Raw genomic sequence first — 20,120 nt, 5'->3', positions numbered from 1 at the left:
CCCGCCCCCACCTCTCTATCATCCGGTTCCCTCTTGATTCCTGGCTGCCTCTATTCAATAAATAAAGTTAATATTTAAAATTTTAAAAACATTTATTTATTCCCTTTTGTTGCCCTTGTTGATTTAAAAAAAATTTAAAAAGAGACATGAAACCAGAAAGCAAACTCAAGAGAAACAAAAGTGAAAGTGGCAATAGGAAATACAGTTGTAAATAAAAAGTACAAAACCCTGTATCCCACTGGAAAAACGTGGCTGAGTTCCCAAATACGTTGCTCCTCCTCTTCTTCTTCTCCTTCTTCTCCTTCTCCTTCTCCTTCTTCTTCCCCTCCCCCTCCTCCTTTTTCATCTTTTACAGCTACTGTGAATAAGAGACTGGGGAAAAGAATGAAATAATTTATCAGAATCTCTGAATGTGAATAAGATCAGTGTAACTAGAATCACCTGGCTACATGCAACTGTCTTTTTAAACAATGCTCCCTGACCCTCCATCAATCCATCCTAAATCAAAAGCGTGACGAATGGCCCGTGCCTTTTAATCCCTCACGGAACACCACAGAAGGGTGTGTTCTGTTGGAGTGGGGGTGGGGGGTGTAGGAGAGGAGGGTAAAAAAAAAAAAAAGGAAGCAAAGAAAGAGTGAGGATTTTGAGTCATTATTGTTGATTCTGCCCCCTGTTGCCGCGCAGCTGTCATCTAACATCGGCAAAGCAAATTATTTACAATTTAAAAAAAAACAGCAGCCTTTAACTTTTTATCATTTCCTCCCTCGTGGCAACAGTGAGACTTATCTGGACACAGACTGGTACACCCGCCGGGAGCCAGGGCGCCAGGTCTGGAGGGGGTGGTGGTGGTGGTGGTGGTGGTGGTGGGGAGGAGCTGGGTCGGGGGAAGGGAGCACAGCCAGCCTGGCGGAGCACTGACACCCCTGCCAGAGGGTGTGATTCTTGCCACCAGGCTCACAGGCTGTGCTGGGTGGGCAAAGGTTCCCAGTCCGCGGTGGGTCCCGTCTCCTGCAGGCGGAGCGGGGAAGGCTGGGCGCCGCGTGCGCGCACGCGCCCCGACACACGCGCCCCCGCAGGCACACGTCCTCCCCCCGGCTGTGTGGCGTCTCCCTTTTGTTTTTCTCCCTTCCCGGTCATGAGACCCGGAAGTTTTCTTCTTCTTCTTCTCCCTCTCTTTTTTACTCCTGTCTCTGTCTCTCTCTCTAGTCCCCCCACACTCCCTCCCCCCCATCTATCACATGGCAGAGATAGAATAAAAACAGAAAAATGGCGACGGTCACGTTGTGGCGAGCCTTGCTGCGTCATTAGCTAATCCGCATGCAAATAGCGGGAAGAACAAAGGAAAGGGGGGCCGGGGAGCCCCTCCAGGGGCGCAGGTGGTGTGGGGGCGGGGGCGGACTAGGCGCGGGGGCGGCGGGGCTCGGTGCTGCCGCGGGTCGGGGTCGGGTCGGGGTGCGCGCCCGTGCGCCTCCGGGAGCGCCGGCCGGGGTGCGGGGGGCCGGGTCCCGCTGCGCGCCGGAGCCCACCGCCCGCCAATCCGCCAGCCGGCCCGCGGGGCGCGGGGAGCCTTTCCGGCGGGGCTGACCGCGGCGCGCTCACGCACAGGCGGCCGCGGGGCTCGGCGGGGGCGGGCCGGGGGCGGGGCGGGGCGGGCCGGGCGGCGGGGCCCCAGACGCGCCACTGCCCTGTGCGGGGCGCCCGCCCGGGGCCGCCGGGGAGTACGCGCGCAGCTCGGCCGCTCGGGGTAGGTAGGCGCCGGGGCGCGGGGCGGGGAACTCTGCGCTCTCCTCGCCGGACTTGCGGGGTGTCGTTGGGCTGGGTTTGTTGTCGTTTTGGGGCGTGTGTGTGTGTGTGTGTGTGTGTGTGTGTGTGTGTGTGCGTGCGTGTGTGCGCGTGTTTTCCTGCCGGTGCGCGCCGTGGTGGCTGGCCTCTGCCTCCCCGCGGTGGCTCCCCGGCCTGTGTCCCCCGCGTCTGCAGCGACGCGGGCGGGACGCGGGATGAGGGCGCCCCTGGCCTGCAGGGGGAGCGGCCCGGCCCGGAGCGGCAGAGCGGAGCGGGGCGGGGCGGGGCGGGGTGGGGCGGGGTGTCTGTGTGTGAATGTTGCGCACCCGCTCTCCCCACCCCCGCCTGCTTCCAGGGTGCTGGCGTGGGTCCCTCGCCGTTCGGCGGCCACTGTAAATAGAGCCTGGAGGTTGTTTACATGAAAGATCCGGCGGGAGGAGTCTGCTAGGAGGAGGCGGAGGAGGAGGAGGAGAGAGGAAGACCGGAGTCCCCGCGGCGGCGGCGGAGGAGGAGGAGGCGGCGGCGGGCCGGGGTGAGGGCGAGCCGGGCGCGGTGCCCAGGGACCGGGCGCCACCAGGAACCCCGGCTGCCGGACCCTGGGGTAGGAGGGAGAAGGGCGCGGGGCTGGAATCCGGGGGGTATTTGTGTGAGTGTCTGTGTGTGTGTGTGTGTGTGTGTGTGTGTCTGTGTGTGTGTCTGTGTGTGTGTGTCAAAGTAGCATTTTGTAGCTTGCAACCTGCCACGCAGATTCTCCCCGGCTGGAAAAGAGGGGGGTGTGCGGGGAGGGCGGGGAAACCTCGTTTTCTCTACACGTTCATTCTCTTCCCCCCCCCACACCCCCACTCCTCGTTTCTCTCCGGACTCACCTATTTCCATAAGCCAGGGTTTACAGTTTATTTATGTATTTTTTAAATGTAGGCAAGAGAGGCTGTTTCTTTTAATAGAAACCATTTGGGGGTGTGTGTGTGTGTGTGTGTGTGTTGGGGGGTGGGGGTGATGCCGTGCTGTAATGTATGCCAGTCCAGGTCGGTTTGCAAGAAGGGGAGGGGACTTGGCAGAGACTGGCTGCTCCTGGCCGGAGCTGACCCCAGGCTTCTCCCTGCCTTCCTGGTGGGCTGAGGAATCCTTTCCCTCACTCAGCTACCCGAGTGCCTTGCCAGCTGCCACCTTCTTGGAGAAAGACCACACCTATGCTTAGTCCCGCTGTGGAGGACAGGTGAGCCGAGAAACCAAGAAAGCCTCTGTGCCCCCCCAAACGCAGAGCCAAACCTTTCCTCCTCTTCTCCCCGCCCCCCCCCCCAAGATTGTCCAAAAAGTGTCCCTCTCACCTGCTCCCTGCCCTTCGGAACATCTATCCTCCCACGGTACCAAGTTATGGTTTACAGACGGATTGGGATTTTTCTGTTCTCTGTGGTGGGGACTGCATCCTCTCCCCCAAACTAGCAACTAATTGCTGGGGTATAGATTGAAAGACAGGACCTTTAAGTATGATTCTTTATTCTCCCAGACTCCGGCCTTCTAGTGGAGTCTTCTGCTACCATCTCATCCCCACCCCCTTTCTTTTCTTCCCCTAAGAATTCCCAGAATCTGGCTCTCTTTTCCCCGGGCCCCACCCTGGCCCCTCTTGGATCCATACAGACAGCCAAGCAAGCCTCCCAAGCAGAAGGCACACCCAGCCCCAGATCTGACTGTTCCAAAAGGGAGGAGAAAACAAAAGTGAAGGGGCTCAAGGGTCTCCTTTCTGTCCTAAATATCCCCAACAGCATTCCTCTCTTCAGGTCTCCTAGATTTTAAATCCCTTTATTCTTTGTACCAGCTGCTTCTCCCACCCAGTTTTGCCCCCGTTCTTGTGGTCAGTGATTGGGGAGGTGGAGAAAGAGGCTACTCTCCTCAGGAATGAAGCATGTTACTTCTTCCTAGTATTTTTTTCTTTCTTTCTTTCTCTTTCTCTCTCTCTTTTTTTTTTTTTTTAGATGCTTAGCAAGTAAATTATATAAGTGTGTGTGCCTGCTTATTTGGACTTGTTTTCTTGCTGGTTAATGAGTAGCTGACAGCCAAAAGGGAGACAGGGAAGGAAGATGGGAAGTGAGCATTCTCTCTAGGCTTCCTGCAGATGAACATCCCTACAGCTGCTGGTGACGACCCTTCTAGAAGAGCTAAGTTTCCATTCTGTGACATCACCACCTAAGCCCTTCCAACTTTAGCTTCAGAACAGGAAGAAGGCTCAAAATAGAACTACCTTAGGAATCCAGCTCTTTAGAAGATCAACTTTTAGATCAACTTCAGTAGAAATCCTGAACTTTGACACTGGGAGAAGAAAAAGAAAAAAAAAAAAAAAAAAAAACAACTGTAGCATTTGTAATTGGTTGCTTTAGGGTGAGGTTGGGCAGTATTTCCCTGTGTTTTCAGAAAAGCTTTATTCAAGATAAGTTCAATATGTAGACCCATAAATAATTAATAGCATGGTTTGAGATTCATGTATTGCACTATTCATATTTCGGTATGTCAACCATACAAGCATTATTTTTAATGAATCCGAGAGGGGGCTTCTGGTATGTACTCTGTAGAGGCGCCTATAAAGAGTTTCCGGGGTCAGGTGCCAAAGGGGAATCCTTGGAAGAAGGTCAAGGACCTGAAAATGCAGTGACAGCTTTGCAGATGTGGAACTTAATGATGCTTCTCTTATAGACAGTGACTAAGTTTTGCACAGTGACTGGTACCCAGAACAAAGAAGTAGAGGTGTCCAAACTCTTTGCCTTTACCTAGGAAATTAATCTCCTGTCTTTGAATCTCCATGGCTTAGTTCTTTCCCTCAATTGAGACATGCCTTCCTCAACTTAAAAGTTGTTCCAGGGGCCTGGTGGTGGCATACCTGTTTGAATGCACTTGTTACAATGTGCAAAGACCCGTGTTCAAGCCCCCTGGTCCCCAACCTGCAGGGGGAAAGCTTCTCAAGTGGTGAAGTAGTGCTGCAGGTGTCTCTCTGTCCCTCCATTCCTCTCGAATTCTGGTGGGTGTCTGTATCCAATAAGTAAAGATGAAAACAGTTTTTAATCTGGCTCAGGTTTAAAAGAATCCAGGTGAAACAACTGTTTGCATATCTGTGTAAGTGCAGTAGCCGCTGCCTACAGGGAATATGAAGCATCTGAAATCTGGCTAGGGTGATGTAGAACTGAGTTAAAAATTATGTGCAATTTATTCAATGAATTTGGTTTTTGGAAAAGACAAGTTTGGAAGCAGCCAGGGCATATTCATATACTTTTTTTTTTAAAGAATATTTTATTTACTTCATTTTTTTTTAACTTTAGTTTTAAATGAGAGGCAGATATAGAGGAAGACAGAGATAGAGACAGACCAGGGCACTGCTCAGCTCTGGCTTATCGTGGTGCTGAGGATTGAACCGGAGACCTAGAACTCACTGTTTTTTGGTCATGATTTTTTTTTTCCAGAAGCGGTGACTACATTTCTCCTTGACTAATTCTCTCCTTTGCCCTGCTGTGCTCAACAAGGAGACTTGGGGTCCCCAGGAGTGAGAGCTAGGATTGACCGCTTGGCATGTTTCTATGCAGGTGACGTGCCCTACTTAGGGAAGGGAAATCAAAATCGAGGAGGGGTAGTAGGAGTGTTACAGGACAATGTAAGTGTCCGCATACCCGACAGGCTGCTTTTGTAGAAGCCAAAACCTATCACAGAAAGTCCGTTACAGGACAGTGTAAGCGTCCGCATACCTGACAAGCTGCTTTTGTAGAAGCCAAAACCTATCACAGAAAGTCCGTGGTTCAGTAGCAGCTGTGACACCTGCTGGGCGTCCTGGTTCCGCCCACTGCTCACTTGGGTTTATTTTCTCTTTGTCTCCTTCATGTGCTCTGAATCACAATTCTGAGGCAGATCACTGGACCCATCAGTCTGTTGATCCTGTTCCTTTCCAAAAAATAAAACGAAGCTGACTTGAGTAGAGATAGCGGTGTCTTTGCATTACTTTGGTCTAATGATGTTTAGTAGTGGAAGGGAATTTAAGACCATTTTATAAATGACGGCTGTCAGGTACTTTCTCAAACACCATGTTGTAGACAGAGGCTGGGATCAAACACAGACTTGTTCACAAGCTATTTTGAGAATTCCTGGTGGGGGGGGTGGAAATGAAGAGGGTTATCAGTTAACCAATCAAATATTTGTTGAGCTTGTCTTTTTTTGGAAAGGACTGGGGTTCCTATTTAATGATTGGTATAGAAAAACAGGAAGAAGACAGTTTGATTGTAAGAACAGGACTGTTGTTTTGAGAAAATGATTCGTAAAGTCTTCCAAATTCAATGACAGTAGGTGATGTAGTGAGTGCCTAAAAGATACAGAGCTGTTGTGGTATGAGTTAAAAACAGAAATGTGTTCATTTCATAGAGCACTAGAAACTGAGAATAAGTCATTTCTGCAGAAAAGAGGAGTGTGATTGTGTTTCTGGAGCCAGCCCAAGACTCTAGAATCAGGTCAGTACAAGTCCTTGGATTTGCCCCTTTAGCTGTTCATTAAGGGAATTTGCAAAGCTAAGTTATAGTGTTTTTAAATGGTAGTACCACAGTAAAAAGGACATCAGATGGAGTATTTGGAAACAAAACAGAGGTGTTTAGTGTGGGTGAACGTCTCTAAAGTCAGCAGGGATGCGTTTGACTAGTTATTTAAAAATAGCATCATACAGAGTGAAATCAGAGTCAAAAAGTGATGGATGAGAAGACTGTAGAATCCAAAATCTGGGAGGAAAGCAGGCTCTGGAGCAGAAGCAGGAAGTACAGTCACTATGGCGTCACCAGCTGAACTAGAAGTCCGTATGCTGATTGTTGAGGCGGGAATAGAAAGGCCCGTGTACTACAATACCTGTGTTCTATTAAGTAATATCAGGTGGACCGACCAGTCCATTGATTTGTAGATGTTTAGTACCCCGGAGTCTTTTTGGGTTCAAATACCCCAGGTCGACATGAATGAGAAACCACATTTTCCCCCACCTGTGTTGTCTACAAACCTATGATGGGCATCCCCCCACCCCCATGGACCTGCTAGATCCATGCAGGTGTGTAGGAACCAGTGCCAGAAGTGGATAAAGCAGAGACATGCCCTGAATTGTCACTCCAGCAGGAGAGGCTTCTCTGCTAGAGTCAGAACTGACTACACAGACATCCTTAGCTTTTTCTCACCATTTCAGCTCCCTTTCCCCTCGAAGAAAAATTATCTGTTTGCTAAGTCCCTCACTTCACACTTCCTGGCACAGTTTAGTTTTGTTTAGTTTTGTTTTATTCCCACCAGGGATAGATATCGTTGGGGTTCAATGCCCACACTACAAATCCACCATCAGTCCTAAGGGGGAGAAGTATTTTTCCTTTTTGAATTAAAAAAAAATTTTTTTTTTAATTAGAGGGGACAGAGAATTTGAGAGGGGATGGGAAGATAGGGAGAGAAAGAGAGACCCAAATATGCAGACCTGCTTCACTATTCATGAAGCTCCACCCCTCTCCCCACAGGCTGGGATGAGGGCTTGAACCCAGGTCCCTGTACATGGCAACATGTGCGCTCAACCAGGTGTGCCCCTGCTCTGCCCTACAAGATGAGTTTTTAAGCACTGGCAATCTAGCAGAGCCTTGTGATAAAATGCAAATACACCCTCCTTGTGTTTCTCACAGAGCAGTATTAACAATGGAGCAACTTTACTATAGTACTTTTTTTTTTCCTCCACGGTTATTGCTGGGGCTCAGTATCTGCACCACGAATCCACTGCTCCTGGAGGCCATCCCCCCCCCCCTTCATTGCCCTTGTAGCCTTGTTGTGGTTATTATTGTTGTTGATGTCATTGTTGTTGGATAGGACAGAGAGAAATGGAGAGAGGAGGGGAAGACAGAGGGGGAGAGAAAGACACTTGCAGACCTGCTTCACCACCTGTGAAGCGACTCCCCTGCAGGTGGGGAGCCTGGGGGCTCAAACGAACGGGGATTTGTGCCATGTGCGCTTAACCCGCTGCGCTACCGCTCGACCCCCTACCATAGTATATTTTTATAACGTAGAAGTTAGGTGAAATTTGACAAGCCCCCTTTTTTGTTTGTTTGTTTGTTTTGTTTTTTAATGCCGGTGGGGCTTAATTGGGCTTTTTTTTTTTTTTCAGACTGGGGTCAGGAGAGATGATAGCACAGCTTTGCATGACGGCAAGTGGTGGTCTGGGCCATAAACTCTAGTCCTCAGGCATGCCAAAGCTAGCTCATTAGCCCTGCATTTTGCACATCTTATAAAGTTGAGTGACTGTTTTCAAATTGGAAAAAAAAAAAAAAGCATACTTTTGTATAAAAGTAGGTTTAGTGGTCCAGGAGGTGGTGCAGTGGGTAAAGCGTTGGACTCTCAAGCATGAGGTCCTGAGTTCAGTTCCTGGCAGCACATGTGCCAGAGTGATGTCTGGCTCTTTCTGGCTCTTTCTCTCTCCTCCTGTCTTTCTTTTTTTTATTTATTAATAAATAAATAAAATCTTTTAAAAAAAAAGTTAAAAAAATAGGTTTAAATTAAAAAACCTATTTGCACTATTTTCAAGTATTATAGAAATAATAGAAACTTAGTTCCTGCTACCTACATACAGTTTCTTCTTTTTTAACCAGAGTAATGCTCAGCTCTGGCTTATAGAGATGTAGGGAATTGAACCTGTGACCTCGGAGCCTCAGGTATGAAAACCTTTTGCATCATGCTTTCTTCTCAACCCTGGCTACCTACAGTTATATAATAGATACCAAATCATTGTATTTTCCTCTGAGTAGGTTGGAGGGATAGGATGTAGTTTTTGTTGCTTGCATTTGTTTAGTTTTTTTTTAATATTTATTTACTTATTCCCTTTTGTTGCCCTTGTTTGTTGAAGTTACTATTATTGTCATCGTTGTTGGATAGGACAGAGAGAAATGGACAGAGGAGGGGAAGACAGAGAGGGGGAGAGAAAGACAGACACCTGCAGACCTGCTTCACCACCTGTGAAGCGACTCCCCTGCAGGTGGGGAGCCGGGGCCTTGAACCGGGATCCATAGGCTGATCCTTGAGCTTTGCGCCACGTGCGCCTAACCCGCTGTGCTACATCCCGCTTGCATTTGTTTCTTACAAGAGTTAAGAGTAGGCCAGGGGTAGATAGCATAATGGTTATGCAAACAGACTCTCATGCCTGAGGCTCTGAAGTCCCAGGTTCAGTCCCCAGCACCACCATAAGCCCAGAGCTGAGCAGTGCTCTGGTGTTTCTCTCTGTATCTCTCTCTCTGCATCTCTCTCAAATAAAAAAAATAATTAAAAAAAAAATTAAGAGTAAGGTTTTTTTTTTTTTTTTTTTTTGGTCTTGTTTGCTTACTGGTTTGCTGGAAGTCATTGACTCTCTGGGCATGTATATCATGAGATCATTTTCAGTTGCACCTTTTTATTTTTCTTAGAAAAGCTGAGTTAAAAATAATTTTGGGGAGTTGGGCAGCAGTGCAGGGGAGTCCCTTCACAAGCGGTGAAGCAGGTCTGCAGGTGTCTGTCTTTCTCTCCCCCTCTGTCTTCCCCTCCTCTCTCCATTTCTCTCTGTCCTATCTAACAATCACGACATCAATAACAACAATAATAACTACAACAACAATAAAAAAGGGCAACAAAAAAGGAATAAATAAATATTAAAAAAATAATTTTGATCTCTGCTATAAACCATGTTTCCATTCTGTTTTTCTTTTTTTATTTTATTTTTTTTTAGAGTTCTCGGTGCTGTAGCATGAGCTGCACCTGTAGTCATTTGTCTTAAAACAATCAGGGACTGGTGGTAGTGCACATGTTAATAGTGCTCAAGGACCCAGGTTCAATCCCCCCGTCCCTACCTGCAGAGGGAAGGCTTTGTGAGTGGTGAAGCAAGGCTGCAGGTGTCTTTTCTGTCTCTCTCTGTCTCTACCACCCCCTTCCCTCTAGATTTCTGGCTGTCTCTATCCAATAAATAAATAAAAACAATTAAAAATTTTTAAAAAATTAAAGCAGTTAGACTTTCACAAGAAAACTACTGAAAGTTGTTTCTGAAAGATTTGATTTTTTTTTAATGCACCTTTTAGAGAACAGTTTCCAAGAGAAAACAAAACTTAGGCTTTTGAAGCAGTAGTATTTATTTATAAACTGCATTTCTGAAAACCCATTTTTCTCCCTTGTAGCTGCTGTAGAATGACTCAGAGGTAATATTAATTTAACTATTCACAGAATAATAAAGACTGTTTGCTTTATATTACTACTTGGTTCCACCTTACCCTGCCATGACCCAATTTAGGTAGAAAAAACAAGAATAAGGAATTCTGTTTTACTTTTTTGTATCAGAATTGTGTGAGATTTGGGTGGTGGGTATTAAGCTTATCTTTGTATATTACACATTTAGTCATGTAGTGGCACTAGTACTCAAGTTCAGTGAAGAAAGCTATAATAAATAAATAAAAAGCTACCAAGTTTGTTTTGTTTTGGTTTGGTTTGGTTTTTAGCAGCTATTTGTTCCTGCAGTTATCCACCTCCTCCACTATTTCAGGGCAAGTATTCATCTTTTCCAAAACTTGTGACGAGACTAGATAGTAATCTTCTTATCCTTTTTGATGGATCAGCTATATAAAATTTCATTCTCAAATAATTCCAGTGTCTTGGTTCATGTAACAGATGTTTATAATTTGGGTGGAAATGTGGAGTTATTTCCAGGAACTGTAGGTTATGGGGTCCAATTTTTTTTTTAATCTTCATTGCCCTCTTGTGTTTCAACTTTGTATTACATCAGTTGGCTAAGACCTAGGCAGTGACCTCCTTTTAGATAGGGTTGCACTTGAGAATACTGCTTTTTTTTGTCCAAGTGGATTATTTCATCAGATGTTTAACTTTCAGAGACAGTTATACTCCTTTTTTTTTTTTTTTTCCTGCAGAATTGACCACTCTAAGAGCTTCTAGTCAGTTATTAGCACTATACTTCGGGGAAGTTAGATAAATGAATCAACTCTTTAGATCAGGAGAAGTCAGAAAAGAGTAGTTAAAACATGCTCAACTGTTAAAGCACTGAGATGGCGGGAGGCTGGGTAGATAGCTTAATGGTTATGCAAAGAGACTCTCATGCCCGAGGCTCTATAGTCCCAGCTTCAATCCACAGCACCATCATAAACTAAAGGTGAGCAGTGCTGTCTGGTAAAAAAAAAAAAAAAAAAAAAGCACTGAGAATCTGACTTACCCAGAGTGCCATGCTCATACCTAATCTGAATATGCTAAATCTTTGAAACTGAGCAAATGCTTAATTGGCAATATGATTCTTTTTTTTTTCTTTATTTAAGAAAGGATTAATTAACAAAACCATAGGGTAGGAGGGGTACAATTCCAAACAATTCCCACCACCCAATCTCCATTTCCCACCCCCTCCCCTGATAGCTTTCCCATTCTCTATCCCTCTGGGAGGATGGACCCAGGGTCCTTGTGGGTTGCAGAAGGTAGAAGGTCTGGCTTCTGTAATTGCTTCCCCGCTCGGTCCATACTCCCAGTCTCCCTAGTAAGGTGTGTCTCTGGGGAAGCTGAGCTCCAGGACATATTGGTGGGGTCTTCAGTCTAGGGAAGCCTGGCCAGCATCCTGATGACATCTGGAACCTGATGACTGAAAAGAGAGTTAACATACGAAGCCAAACAAATTGTTGAGCAGTATGATTATTTTTTAAATATCTGTCAAGTTCCACTCAATAGCTTGAGGCATTATGGAGCGGGGGATCCCAAGTAAATCACAATTGTAATAAGTTGATATTTTGAAGTTTGAATTTTATTTTCAGAATCTTTTGGACTCTTAAAAATGAGTCATTTCTGAAATTACTTCAGAGTACCTCTCAAACATACAGGTTACTTCAAAGAAAGTGATGCTTTTTTTGTTTGTTTACTCAGCTCTGGTTTATGATGATGCTTAGGATTGAACCTAGGACCTCAGCGTCTCAGGGATGAAAGTCTTTTGCATAACCACAATGTTTTCTACCCACCGGTATTTTTAAAAATATTTTTATTTTATTTATTCCTTTTTTTGTTGTCCTTGTTTTTATTGTTATTATTGTTGTCTTTGTTGGATAGGACAGAGAGACATGGAGAGAGGAGGGGAAGACGGGAAGAGAAAGACAGACACCTGCAGACCTGCTTCACCGCCTGTGAAGCGACTTCCCTGCATGTGGGGAGCCGGGGTTCGAACCAGGATCCTTATGTCAGTCCATGTGCTTAGCGCCACCTGCGCTACCGCCCAACTCCCTAATTTTTTTTTTTTTTTTTTACGTATTACACAAGTGGTCAACAATTGTACCACTATTACTATAGAAATGACAACTTGATAGTGGAGAAAACTACATTTTTCCGCCATGGGCATGTTAAATAAATAACCACAACTGTTGCCAGTTTTTCATCCATTTCTAGTAATAATAACAAGAACATTAAGTCGTGGGGTTTTTTTTGCTTGTTTGTTTTTGTTTTTTTGCCTCCAGGGTTATTGCTGGGGCTCAGTGCCTACACCATGAATCTACTGCTCCTGGAGGCCATTTTTTTCTCCCTTTTGTTGCCCTTGTTGTTACTGTTATTGTTCATTATTGGATAGGACAGAGAGAAATGGAGGGGGGGAGAGAAAAAGGGGGAGAGAAAGAGACACCTGAAGACCTGCTTCACCACCTGTGAAGCGACTCCCCTGCAGGTGAGGAGCCAGGGGCTCAAACCGGGATCCTTAAGCCGAAATCGTGTTTTTTTTGCTAGTGTTCATTTCTTCTTAAAGCAAAAAATACGCAGTTTTCTGCTTCATGATCTGAGCTACTGAGAAAACAGGGTATCTTAGGCAAAAATATACATTTTCAGGAAGCCCTTTGTGTAAATTGTATAAACTTAATGTCCAGCTGATGGAGTTGAACAGCCAGATTGGGATAGAGGCAGAAAAAAATAGATATCCCAGGACTCAGTCATTAGGTTGCATCTGAGTTTAGGTTCATCATAAGTTGGTGGTAACGATGGTCAGACCAATCACATAAGCTCTCTCAGTTCTCTTTTCCTCCCTCCCCTCCTTCATTCCGCTCTCCCTCTCTTTCTCCTTTTCCCCCCTCCTCTTTCTCCCTCTCCCTAATCTTTCTGTCTGTCTCAGAAGAAGACAGAGTGAAGGATGACCCCTGTACCATGGCACTTCCCAAGTGGAGTCTGGGCTTGAGCCTGGGCCATGCATGGCAAGGCTTGTAACTCACCCCGTGCGTGTCTCTGGACCCAGGTTTTTATCTTCTGTCTGTGAAATAAACTAAGGATATTGAACCTATTTCTAGAACCCTTTTTCTGATGAATTAGGGAGTAAGGCGTTTAATTTAGGGCTCTTGTGAAAACCAAAGGAGAAAGCAGCCAAAACGGTAGTGAATGTTAGACAGACGGGAAGTTCAAATGCCACCTTGGGTCATGAGTGCTTTGAGGACAGTGGACCATGTCTTACTGGCTCTTCCTTTCCCCCGAACATCTAGAAAGCATCTTGGATCCTAGTAGTCCTTCAAAAAAAATATGTATTGCAGGAATGATTGAGATGAGAGAGAAGGAAGTCAGTGGATCTCTACACTGACAAGATAAGCAGTAGAATGCTTTTAATAGGGAGTCAGGCAGTGGCACAGCGGGTTAAGCACGCCACACGTGGCACAAAGCACAAGGACCGGTGTGAGGTTCCCGGTTCAAACCCCCAGCTCCCCACCTGTAAGGGAGGGTCGCTTCACAATCAGTGAAGCAGGTCTGCAGGTGTCTGTCTTTCTCTCCCCCTCTCTGTCTTCCCCTCCTCTCTTCATTTCTCTCTGTCCTATCCAATAACAACAACATCAGTAACCACAACAATGTTAAAACAACAAGGGCAACAAAAGGGAAAATAAATAAATATATATATATAAAAAGAATGCTTTTGATATTTCAGCCTCACCATTTGCTAGGCTCTGACCCTCACTTTTTTTTTTTTTCTGTTCCTTCACATCTCGAACCAGAAAGGATTCTGTCGCCCCTGGACTTCCAGAAGACACCAACACAGGGGAGCCTCGGGAGTAATGTCACAGCCACCTCAGCAAGGACACTTCTAGCCCGGCCGACACAGTGACTGACAGGCTGCCCTGGCTCAGTTATCACAGTGCTGATGCTGTCCATTCGAAAGGTACAGTACTGTGATAACTGAAGGATGGCAGCCCTCTGGCCTTCCGTCAAGAGTCTCTACATGCCCGGGAAGAGAAAGAGAAGAAAGTCAGGAGCGTCAAGTGACAGCGGCTCTGAAGCCCTCTTCCCCCTTTCTTAGACTTCCAACACATGAAGGTCGTGAATCCACCTGGTTTGACCCTGTTTCGTCCAGTGGGGATTAAGAGTTAGTCATTGCATGAGCGTAACAATATTGTACTGAGCAGGTATATATTAATAAGTTCATTAGAACTTTTAAGTTGCTGTTATCAGGTAAGTACTAAGTGTTCAGAGAAAATCATGCCGTTATTATAAATGTGGAAGGGGTGGCCTGATCCGAAAACCTTGTCATTTGTTAATATTAAAAGTTAAAAAAAAACAAAACACCACACCATATTGAACAGTATTAATATTACGGCAGGATTTAAACGATATCTTTGTGTTCAAGAAATGGATTAGTCCTCCGCCATGCTTTTGAGAACATAAACAATTCTTCAAATGTAATCCAATTAAAAATATCTGTTGAATGTTTATGTTGTTGCTGCTGTGACCTTTGCATGCAAATGAAATGTAAATAATTTAAGGGCCACGAAGTAATAGCATCAAGAACAAATCAATTTCAAAGACAGGAAGCCTTAAAATAGCTTCAGGCTTGCATAAGACCAGGACATGCAAGCCCATGTCTCAAAGTGCCCAGGAGGGAAACAGAGAAAGTCAGAGAGTGCTGTTGGGAGTGGAGAGGGATTACCCGAAAACCCCGGAGTCTTCCGCCCTCCAGAGTCCTAAGAAGTTGCTGTTCATGCATCACAACAGCAGCTGAGAATCAAACTCTGTGTCAGGTCACAGAGAGCCTCGAAGCTCAGGGAACTTCATGCCTCCCTAGAGACCCCTCGCCTCTTTGCGAGCTCATGTTTATAAATAATGGAAGCTTTACCATCCTACAGATGGCTGACTGGTGCCCATGTCCCTGGACTAAAAAGTGTGTTGGGGTCTTGGAGGTGACTCAGGAGAGCACATGGGAGGCCCTAGGTCTAATCCCTGGGACCACAGAGAGACACCATGGATGGTGCTTTGGTGGTGTCCACACACATGGAAAAATTGCTATGTCTCACCACAGGGTGAGAAGAAGCAAGGAAGGAAAGACTGACCATAGAACAGATACAAGGCCCATCAAGCAGTACAGGCCTGTGAGTGCCTTCCACTTGGACCAGGCGTGCTGTGAATGCCTTCACTGACTCAGAGTGAGAATAAATTAAATAAACAAGTGTAAAGAGAGGGCCGCCCCAGCCATCTCTCCTGGTCACTGTGTTCCTTTATTTCTCACACTTGGCCACCTGTGAGAAGCCATGTCTAGAATAACTAACTCCTAGAGAGCCACACCTGAATTACTGAACCCTGAACTACTCTCTTGGTTTGTTGTTTGTTGTAAATCTGTTTGTTTTTATTATTGGATAGTAGAGACAGAGAAATTGAGCAGGGGAAGAGGATAGAAAGGCAGCTTTACTTCAACATTCCTGAAGCTTGGCCCCTTGAGATGGGGACCAGGGGTTTGAACCAGATCCACAGCACTGCGATGTGTGTGCCTAACCACAGGTGTACCACCACACACTCCCCCCACCTTGAATGACTTCACAGAGCATTGTCCACATTATGGCCAAGTACTTTCGCATGTCCTCAAGCATTCAGGATTTCTCTAAACTGCAGACTTAACTGTGTTTTTGATTAATTATAGCAGTGCCTAGTTGTGTCTTAAGCCACCAGCCCAAAAATTCCTTGGAGCTTTCTTTCTGCCCCTTTAAACAGCAAAGGAATTTCTGACAGAAACCCTGGAAGAACTTCTAAGAAAAGAAAGTTCTGGAATTGGTGAATTCTCCAGTAACTTGAACCACTTCAACTTTTAGTGTTATAACAGGTGGGGGAAAAATGCTTCAGGGAGTGATGTGTTGTGCAATTGTTGGCCTTGGTAGGGATTTTACCACCTACCCTGATCTTCCTGATTTCCCGTTACTAGTTCTATAAAAATGCAGGTTTTAAACTTAACCAGCTTTGACCCCAGCCCCCACAAGCAAGCCCATTGGATGTCCATGAGCTGAGTGGTAGGTGCCGCCCCATGGAGTTTGGAGTCACCCCTGCATTTCTCTGGACCGAGCCATGTCGAGCCCACTTCCTGTCAGCAGGAAGTCCCGGGGCTGGGTCTGTGGCAAGACCTCTGGAAGGCTTGCCTAGGCCTGGAGGTCCTCGGCATCTTCGGTTCATAGAGAGAAGATGTTTCAACAGGTTAAGTGGGAAAGTGATGCAAGAGAAAGGTGATGATGGCCTTTTTCCACTGCCTTGGCCTGAAATACATGTGTCAGGTTGGCATATTCATTCTTTTTGTGTGGGGATGAGAACGCTTGAGCTAGACAAATACCACCATATGATCCAGCAGCCCAATTCCAGTTACATTTCCAAATGAAAGAACTTAAACCACTAAGTATACACCATCTTTATTCACTGTCGCCAAAATGTAAAGCAACCCAGTGCCCCTGAGTGGAGAAAGACAGTGCATATATCTATTAGTGATTTAACAGTGTTTCACAGAGTCATTAGATTTCAGGGATATGATTTCACACCCACATGAGGCATGTGTGTCACCACCCCCTTCAACAACGTTTTTTTTTCCCCCTTTGGTTGCCCTTGTTTTATTGTCTTAGTTATTATTGTTGTTATTGATATTGTTGGATAGGACAGAGAAATGGAGACAGGAGAGGAAGATGGGGGAAGAGAAAGACACCTGCAGACCTGCTTCACCACTTGTGAAGTGACTTCCCAGCAGGTGGGGAGCCAGGGGCTCGAACCCGGATCCATACACCCGTCCTTGTGCTTCGTGTCACCTGTGCTTAACCTGCTATGCTACCGTCCAATTCCCTCAACGACGTTTTGTGCACTCCCTAGGATTTATCCCGAGACAGAGCATTCTACACATGCTACAACTTGATGAACTTGGATAATATGCTAAATGATAAGAAAGCAAATGATAACCAGAATATATAAAGAACTTGCAAATCTCAAGACAACAAATAATCCCATCTAAAAGTGGGGGGTGGACATGGACAGAAGAGACCCACAGAAGAGACCCAAAAGGCCGAGAAACATGAAAAAATGCCCCAAGTCTCTGATTGTCAGAGAAATGCAAATAAAGACAACAATGAGATACCACTTCACTCCTGTGAGAATGTCATACATCAGAAAAGGTAACAGCAGCAAATGCTGGAGAGGGTGTGGGGTCAAAGGAACCCTCCTACACTGCTGGTGGGAATGTCAATTGTTCCAACCTCTGTGGAGAATAATCTGGAGAACTCTCAGAAGGCTAGAAATGGACCTACCCTATGATCCTGTAATTTCTCTCCTGGGGATATATCCTAAGGAACCCAACACACCCCTCCAAAAAGATCTGTGTACACATATGTTCTTGGCAGTACAAAGGACACCTGGAAGTTGGGATAGTGTAGGCGTGGCTTAGAAAGGAAATGAACATGGGGCTTTAGAAGTGAGTAACAAGGGGTACAGCCAATTTTGCCCAAATACCCCGCGTGCCTTTTCCTTTTCCTGATTAAAAGTCTAAAATTGGGGGTGAGGGAAAAACTGAGGAGTTTTTAAGAGTTAGCGGAGCCTGTTAAGCACACGTGGCTCAAAGGCCAGGACCCGGGTAAGGATCTCAGGTCGAGCCCCCGGATTCCCACCTGCAGGGGAGTCGCTTCACAAGCGGTGAAGCAGGTCTGCAGGTGTCTGTCTTTCTCTCCTCTCTGTCTTCCCCTCCTCTCTCCATTTCTCTCTGTCCTATCCAACAACGACATCAGCAATAACAATAATAAAAAATAAGGGCAACAAAAGGGAAAATAAATGTTTAAAAATATTTTTTTAAAAAAGTACTAATAAGTTGAAGTCCTTTGGGACTAAATAGATGGGACTGGCAGTGATGATGCTTAGGGAAGTAAAGTGAAGGATCACTATGGGATGAGTTCACTCACAAGTGGAATGTAGAGGACTGAGACATGAACCTTAGATGTACATTTAAGATGTGTATAGTCAAGCCGTTATCTGTGACCTTCGGAGAACGGTGGTGGTTATTGTTGGAGGAGTGAGGGCACAGAACTCTGGTGGTGGGAGTGGTGTGGAGTTCTACCCGTTATCTTACAATCTTGTAAATCACTATTAAATCACTAATATATATATATATATATTTTAAGATTTTATTTATTTATTAATGAGGAAGATAGAAGGAGAGAGAAAGAACCAGACATCACTCTGGCACATGTGCTGCGGGGGATCGAACTCAGGACCTCATGCTTGAGAGTCCAAAGCTTTATCACTGCGCCACCTCCTGGACCACATATATATACGTTTTAAAAAACTAGGAAGATGCAGAGAACTATTGAGATTCAGTGGCAAATTCTTTTTTTTTTTTTTTTTTTTGCTTTCTACTGTGGTAGATGAAATTCTACACATAATTAACTTTCTACTGATTTGTTTTCTGCTTTGAAAATACTTTCTTTCTTTTTTTTTTCTTTCTTTCCTCCTCCAGGGTTATTGCTGGGCTCGGTGCCTGCACCATGAATCCACCGCTCCTGGAGGCCATTTTTTCCCCCTTTTGTTGCCCTTGTTGTAGCTTCGTTGTGGTTATTATTATTGCCCTTGTTGACGCAATTCGTTGTTGGATAGGACAGAGAGAAATGGAGAGAGGAGGGGAAGACAGAGAGGGGGAGAGAAAGATAGACACCTGCAGACCTGCTTCACCGCCTGTGAAGCGACTCCCCTGCAGGTGGGGAGCCGGGGGCTCGAACCGGGAATCTTACGCCGGTCCCTGCGCTTTGCGCCACATGCGCTTAACCCACTGCGCCACCGCCCGACCCCCGAAAATACTTTCACATTAATCTCAAAATAACCGAGGTTTGGATATGGTCAGTGGCACTGAGCACTTTGCTGAGGCCACATCTAGGCTCCACAGAAAAGTTTGATAACTGCGTATCCATGTCTGTGTGGAATCAATGCCAACGGACTGCCATGAGCTTCAGATATACTTGCTGGCTGTTTCTGGGTAGTACAATATTTCTAGAATAATAATTTAGACCCTCTGGGAAGGCAAAATTCTCAAAAGTTATAGTGATAATACTGGAAATCTGTGTCATTGGGAATATAAGCCCCTTTTTTTGTAGAAAAGGCATTATGGCTTTTTAAAAACACTCCTATATAATGTATAGTATGAGGAATGTCCGGCGGTAGCGCAGTGGGTTAAGCGCACATGGTGCAAAGTGCAAGGACGGGCAACAAGGACTCAGGCTCAAGCCCATGGCTCCCCACCTGCAGGGAGGTCATTTTACAAGTGATGCAGCAGGTCTGTAGGTGTCTGTCTTTCCCCCTCTCTGTCTTCCCCTCCTCTCTCCATTTCTCTCTGTCCTATCCAACAACAACATCAATAACAACAGTAATAATAACCACAACAACGATACAACAACAAGGTCAGCAGAAAGGGGAAAAAATAGTCTCCGGGAGCAGTGGATTCGTAGTGCAGGCACTGAGTCCCAGCAATAACCCTGGAGGCAAAAAAAATGTATATGTTTAGATCAATTAGTAGGATAGGAGATAAAATATGGCCAACTAGGGGTCAGGCAGTGGCACACCTGGTTAAGTGCTCACATTACAGTGCATAAAGACCCAGGTTCAAGCCCCTGGTCCCCACCTGCAGGGGGAAAGCTTCAGGTAGTAAAGCAGGGTTGCAGGTGTCTCTCTGTCCCTCTCCCTCTCAGTCTCCTCCCCTCTCAATTTCTGTCTGTATCTATCCAATAATAAATGCATAAACAAATATATTTTTAAAAATATGGCCAACTACTTCAGCAATCACACTTTTGGATATCCAAAAATATAAGAATAGTAATACAGAAATTTAGTGATAGTAGATAAAATATGGGAACAATTGAAATGCCCCTTGATGGATAGATGGATTGATTGATTGACTTTTGGTTGTGCTGGAGATTGAACGTGGGTTCTTGGAGCCTCAGGCATGAAAGTCATTTTTGCATAATTACTATGCTATCTCCCTATCCCCATAATTGGATAAAGACATACATATATACAATGGTATACTACTCAGCTCAAAAAAAAAAAAGATAATTATATCACAATGAAAG

The 20,120-nt window shown here is 45.5% G+C and overlaps 1 long non-coding RNA gene across 3 annotated transcripts; it reads left to right on the top strand.

Moving 5' to 3' along the window:
• Window positions 1-612: 612 nt before the first annotated feature.
• Window positions 613-8,851, top strand: LOC132542954 (uncharacterized). 3 transcript variants are annotated; one of them, XR_009553925.1, is made up of 5 exons: window positions 613-1,376; window positions 2,138-2,383; window positions 2,923-2,998; window positions 3,830-6,263; window positions 8,406-8,851. It is a non-coding gene; the product is annotated as an uncharacterized LOC132542954 (long non-coding RNA). The 3 variants fall into 3 exon arrangements; XR_009553923.1 differs by lacking the exon at window positions 613-1,376 and adding an exon at window positions 1,451-1,744; XR_009553924.1 differs by lacking the exon at window positions 613-1,376 and adding an exon at window positions 1,451-1,744 and having other exon boundaries at window positions 3,756-6,263.
• Window positions 8,852-20,120: the final 11,269 nt, after the last annotated feature.

The sequence above is a fragment of the Erinaceus europaeus genome, chromosome 13, assembly GCF_950295315.1.
Source record: "Erinaceus europaeus chromosome 13, mEriEur2.1, whole genome shotgun sequence".
Taxonomy (NCBI): Eukaryota; Metazoa; Chordata; class Mammalia; order Eulipotyphla; family Erinaceidae; genus Erinaceus; species Erinaceus europaeus.
This window is presented reverse-complemented; position numbering and strand designations above follow the sequence as displayed.